Genomic DNA, 6,805 nt, shown 5'->3' on the forward strand with positions numbered 1-6,805 from the left:
AATCTCCATAAAATGACGTGTAAAATTACAATTTTTTAAAATTTCAATAACTTTTTAACGGTTTAGTGAATCGATTTGTAATTTTTACAGGAGTTTTAGAATTGAATGAGGAACGTTCTTCCAAATTTTTATTTGTCTCGTAGCATTTTGACAAACCTCCTAAACATCTTTAAAACATTTATAAAAAATTGGAATTGGGGACCGACGAATTGAAAATAAAACGGAGCGTTTTCGCGAAAAATTAATGAATTCACTATTTTTTATCTTCTCAATGTATGTATAGGTATATAAGTACATACTTATCTACTAATGTACATAGGTACCTATACGACATATATGTATAATAAATACATGGTACGTAGACTCCGGTTTTCGTCATTTATTGAATGTTAACGGCCTTGTCGTCGAATGTATGCCTTTGATTCGTTTTCTAGGTCAAGTAACAAGGACAGCAATAAATTTCTCCTTGCGTTGCTGCTGCTATTGCTCTGGTGTGTCGGTACCATGGCAGTGCCATTCCTCGGCTGCTGTTGACGGAACCAGCCATTTCTCTTATGCATAACACATGTACGTATGTATAAGAACATGTGCGTACGTATCTACATACATCATGTATGTATGACCACGAAACAAAAAGTAGGCAATAGTACCGAAAAAAAAAAAAATGAAGAAAAACCGAGCGACATGCCTTTTTATTAGACACTTAACTAAAATTCCTCTGGTGCATTTTTAACTAATGGTTTTATTTAATGCGATAAAACGCGTGGTTTGTTAAGAAAATGCCTTATTTTGGCGTTAACTAAAAGAAAAAGCGAAAAAAGAATTTTTGACTAGTAATCAACTCGTAGAGATACTAAAATGTATTGCAATATTCTGTAAGTAATTGATCATTAAAAGGTATAACTTCCTATGTCTTAAAATATGCTAAATTTGAAGCATTTCAGGTGGAACTAAACAATTGCAAAGAAATGGACAGGTTTTTAAATGTCCATACTCATGTGTATAGTTGGTTACATAGAAATATATTCTAATGATACACTACAACTAATAAACTTTTAATGTTTGACTACCGCTTACAAGGGCATTTCTGATTATCAAATTTGCCGCTTTTTCTGTTGTCGAGGTCTGAATGTATGCATTTTTACTAAAAAAACCGATTCGGCCTTCAAATAACCTGGAAGATCAAGTTCAAGATCAAAGTCATTAATTGATTTCCTCTTCGTAAACATTTTATCTAAAAGTCTAAAACTTTTTCCGAAATAATGACAACTAGTCAAGATATTTCGTGTTTTTTTTTGCAATAAATCAGTTAAATGTAGTCAGGTCAACATTCTTGTGAATTATTGAGCACTATCTCGATAATGTAAGTTAATAACTAAATAGGTTCCATTCGCCCACTGTATCTACTCCCTATTCCTTATGAACATTTTATTTTAATTTCGTCCTAAGAAAAGACTTATAAGGATCATTTCTTGATTATGGATTCTTTCTTACAGGATACACTTCAATTGTTAGTTTATTTACAATGAAAATAGGAAATGAAATAGTATTGGAATGTGTAAGAATGTAAACTTGTCAACTGGAGAGTATGAGAAGTCAATAATGGTTCAGAGGTAGTTTTTTTCCAGATATAGAATAAGGGTTAAATATTACTTAGTTCACGTCTTGGTTATTCAAACGAAGCACCTAACTCGAAATATTTCACGTTCATTTTATATTTTATAAATTCTATGACGAGTATAGGGCAAGTATACCCCATTCCACCCCCTCNCTAATCGCTATTGACAATTTAAGTATCAGAGTCAACTAAAACGATAGCAGAATCCTAAGCGCTAATAACACTTCAAACCCTACCTTACGCTCAAGTGCTATTTACAACTGCTAAGGACAAACAAAAGGCTAGAGAAAATTGAAACACTAATGATAGTCTAATCGCTATTGACAATTTAAGTATCAGAGTCAACTAAAACGATAGCAGAATCCTAAGCACTAATAACACTTCAAGCCCTACTGAACGCTTAAATGATATTTACAATTGTCAATGATAGCCAAAAGTTAGAGAGAATTTAAAGAGTAATAATAGCGTCATCGCTATTAACAGTTCAAATGCTGGAGACAACTAAAGCATTAACTAAATCTTAAACACTTACATCAACGAGTAACAATAGAATAAAGAAAAATTAAGCACTAATGATACTCTAATCGCTAATGATAACTAAACATTAGCAAAATCCTAAGCACTAATAACATTTCAAGTCTTATAGAACTCTCCAATGCTATCCACAACGCTGAATTACAGACAAAAGGTTAAAGAGCTATTGATCTTCTAAGCGCTATTGATAACTGAATAATTGCTGACAACTAAAGCCTTAGCGCGAATGACATCTCATAAACGCTATATAGGATCAAGTGATAGCGATTGTCGGGAAGCTAAAGAGAGTTTGAAAGTTCAAGCGTTTGTGAAAGCTCAACTAAAAAGTTAACAAGATTTGACAGCAACACCAATTCAAGCATTACCACCAGCTTGGTAAGATTGCTCCAATATTACTCTAAATTATAATGTGCGCTATTGACGCTTGTGCTAATGACGCTAAATCGATATTTATTACTGGAGCATTTGCTCTGATAGATCTCATGAGTTTTTGTTTCTTGTTTTTATATATGCTTGTGCTGTTGTGTCTCATGTAATTTTAGAAAACTGAAGTTTAATTTTTGTGCATGTGCGAGATTTAAATACGGGTAATTGATGACGTACCTTCCATTCATTATTGAGGGATGTAATCTATTATAAACAGCGGAAAATATGGCAAAATACATCCGCTGTTGCAACAGACTCATGCTTAGATACGATTATTGTTTTTTTTTTAAGACGGGCCACTTTCAAGCACCCTGTATATATACCTATTTATGTAGGTACATTAACCTAATTACCGCCGGTACCGGTATGAGATATACATCGATAACAGACTTGCCACGCACTTAAACGAAATGCAAAAACAAGTGAAATCTGTTGGACGTGATTACATTCTATAAAACAGTTGGCAACCGCGAGAATGCTGTATAATGTCTATACGATAGCACGGGCGCACACAAATTAATCTATAAAGTTTTCTATAAATGTTGTTTTGAGCCGAACAAGCAGTAACAAGCTCTTATTTAATTATTATTATTATTATTATTTGTCGTAATTCTGCACAAACATTTTCACTTTTTACGTCTTCAAAACAAGCGTGTGATAAAATTACAATAATTGTACATATTATATGCATATAGATAGATAGATACCTAATACAATACCGTAGATGTACATAGGTCACGATGATTGTTGCGTGTTGTATATTTTTTTTTGTGTTACTTCTAGCGTTGTATGTACCTTACCTACATACTTATAAGTAGTTTTATTAGACAGAGAGAAGAAAAAAAAAAACAGTTTGTAAGTTGATTTAAAACTGACAATACTTAGAGTTGTGTGCATTGTCACACGTGTATGAATGCTAGGTAGAAGTATAATTTAATAATTGTTATTATTTTATTGTTGATTATTACTTTTAAGTATGTTGTATAATAAATACTTTATTTTTCAAAATCGTTTTTCTTTAGGCAGTATTTTTGCTAGCAAATAAATTTTGAGGGAAATCGTGCACAGCACACAGAACTACTTCGTGCGGACCAGTTCAGTAATGCATAAATATCTGATTTTTTGCAAGTTCTGCAGCATCTTCACACCAACTGCCCGTGATCACTAAGTTTCAATTTCAATGCGAACATTCATCTGGGAAAATCATTCTTGCATTGGCGTTACTTTTTCCCTGTACCTATGTAAAATATGTAAAAACGTCATAAATCGAGCACAACGGTTTTTGTTTTATGTATCAGTATACATACGTATACATTAGTATAAGATATATACTCTCACTGAAATTTTCTCAACGAGAATTGTGAGAGAATTCTCAGAGTTTAAGCGCTTAAATGTATTTCTCATGGATCTTGTGCTAAGATTAATTTTCAAAACAAATACTTGCTAAACTAACCGCAGAGGTAATCAAACCATTAGCTGCAATATCTACAGATTCCATAAAAGTATGACAAAATTTTACTTTTGAGTGACAAAATCGGACGTTGACACCTCGATATTTTATTTAAAAAATCAGTATTCTACGCAGCGTCTACACATTTGACCAAATTTTTGTTGAATTATACTACCTTGCTACATAAAATGGTTAACGCTATCTTTTGAATACTTATCGCATGCTTATTTAAAAACAACAATCTCACAAAATAGTCGACTAGAAATGAAGATTTTGCCAGCTTTTATGAACTGAAATAGGCATATGCTTCGAGCCGGATCTCTTGTACCCAACGAGATTCTCATCATTTGATATGTAAAGTGGTTTTGTGGTCAAATGTAGGTCACTGCTATAATTCTTTATGTAAAGGCCAGATCTTTACAGAGTCGCCTAAAACACCTATAGGGGTGCTAATAATGAAATCCTTTAACAACTGATATCCATTCAAATTTAAATAATTTACGAATAAAATTATATACATTCCAGTTGTGTTATGTACAATACAGTCCTAAAATTTATTTTTTTTTTCAGGTGCAAAACAATTATTTTTATGTTAATTTGTAACCCGCAAGGAAAACATATTATTATTATTTTCAGGTACTTTATACAACGATTCGTCGATAAAAAAGCATATGAATACGAATGCACGTATCAATATATAATAAGGCAATGTGGGTTTACATTTAATAACTTCATCGCCTACATACACACATCCTTCCATATAGATATGCATAAGTGTTACGACCCGTGATGCTTTATATCGTATATGTGGCCTCATATACAGGGTGCGCTTATTATTCGTGTCATTACATCGGGGTCTCTGGCGAGATGCAGAATTCTGATTAGGTTGAGAAACAAAAGAGCAACAATGATCTTAGCCTCGTTCGAACAGAGAAAACAGTGAAATTTTCTACTAACACAGGCACGACCTTATGATGAACTAACACGATCTTTACAAATATGTGTTATTATTGCAGTACATCATTTAAATCACATGTTTGGTTCCGTTTTATGTATAATTTTTGGAAATTAACAGATATATAAAACATTAAAAATTATTTGATAAGTAACGAAGTGTTGACTCCAAAGAAATACTCAAAATATTTTGGTATCGAAAACCGAAATATATTTGTGATATTTAAAATTATACCAGATTTTCCAGTGTCAATTACTGCAGTAGAAAATAAAATTGATACATTTTCATTTATTGACTGCTGTATCATACATCAATTATTAACAGTAACGATTTAAATCGGATCTTTGGTTCCTTTTGTTAAATTAAAAATTATTTGATAAGTTATGAAGTGTTGACTCCAAAGAAACATACTCAAAATGTTTTCAAAACCGAAAAATATTTCTGATATTTAAAATTATACCAGATTTTCCAGCGCCAATACTGCAGTCGAAAATAAATTGATACATATTCATTTATTGACTGCTGTATCGTACATCAATTATTAACAATAACCATTTAAATCGGATGTTTGGTTCCTTTTGTTAAATTAAAAATTATTTAATAAGTAACGAAGTGTTGACTCCAAAGAAATACTCAAAATATTTAGGTATCGAAAACCGAAATATATTTCTGATATTTAAAATTATGCCAGATTTTCCAGCGTCAATTACTGAAGTCGAAAATAAAATCGATACATTTTCATTTGTTGACTGCTGTATCGTACATCAATTATGAACATTAACGATTTAANCGTATCTAAAATTTGTTATCACCACTGAATTCTACATGTTCATTTGTTGACTGCTGTATCGTACATCAATTATGAACATTAACGATTTAAATCGGATGTTTGGTTCCTTTTGTTAAATTAAAAATTATTTGATAAGTAACGAAGTGTTAACTCCAAAGAAACATACTCAAAATATTTTCAAAACTGAAATATATTTGTGATATTTAAAATTATGCCAGATTTTCCAGCGTCAATTGCTGAAGTCGAAAATAAAATTGATACATTTTCATTTATTGACTGCTGTATCTTTGGTTCCTTTTGTTAAATTAAAATTATGCCAGATTTTCCAGCGTCAATTACTGAAGTCGAAAATAAAATTGATACATTTCCATTTGTAGGCAAACGTTGACTGGTGTATCGAAGGCGCGAAAACATTTGTTGTGGTTTGTGTTGTAGTATTTTCAAAGTGTATGTTGTTGAGTTACTATCCACATACATTTATATTTGTCGTGGTTAGCGTTGCAGCCCGCCGTCATGGGTAAGTAGGAAGTAGTTCCGCATTGTTTCTCGTCCCCACTCGTTTGTTCTTGTTCATTTTTATCTGTTGGCCCCCGACCAGCGCAGCGGTCTCTTGTCAGTTTGTATGTAAGTATAAGTGTGCCATGTGCTATTTAAATGTATTATGTCGACGTATTCAGCGTGTACATGTACACGGCGGCCGTCTCGGAGATATTTTACAGTTGCTGCTTTAACCGCGGAGACATCAACGGGCGCGCAAGACACGAACCCGCACACAGTTCGTTGAATTTTAAATATTTGACGCTTGTAACGCTACATAATAATTCAATTAGACGTATCTACATCTACATATGTTCCAATAGATTCCATACAAGGAGAAAACTAAATTTTTATGACAACGCAAAAATTATAATTTTCTATTGTAAATGACTGAATTTGTAGTAGAAATAGTAGAATTTATTAGGTAACTTGTAATAATATCAATTTTGACATGTTTCTTTAAAAATTATTTCAAGTTTCTTAATTATTACAATT

This window comes from Agrilus planipennis, unplaced genomic scaffold (assembly GCF_000699045.2).
Source record: "Agrilus planipennis isolate EAB-ADULT unplaced genomic scaffold, Apla_2.0 scaffold240, whole genome shotgun sequence".
Taxonomy (NCBI): Eukaryota; Metazoa; Arthropoda; class Insecta; order Coleoptera; family Buprestidae; genus Agrilus; species Agrilus planipennis.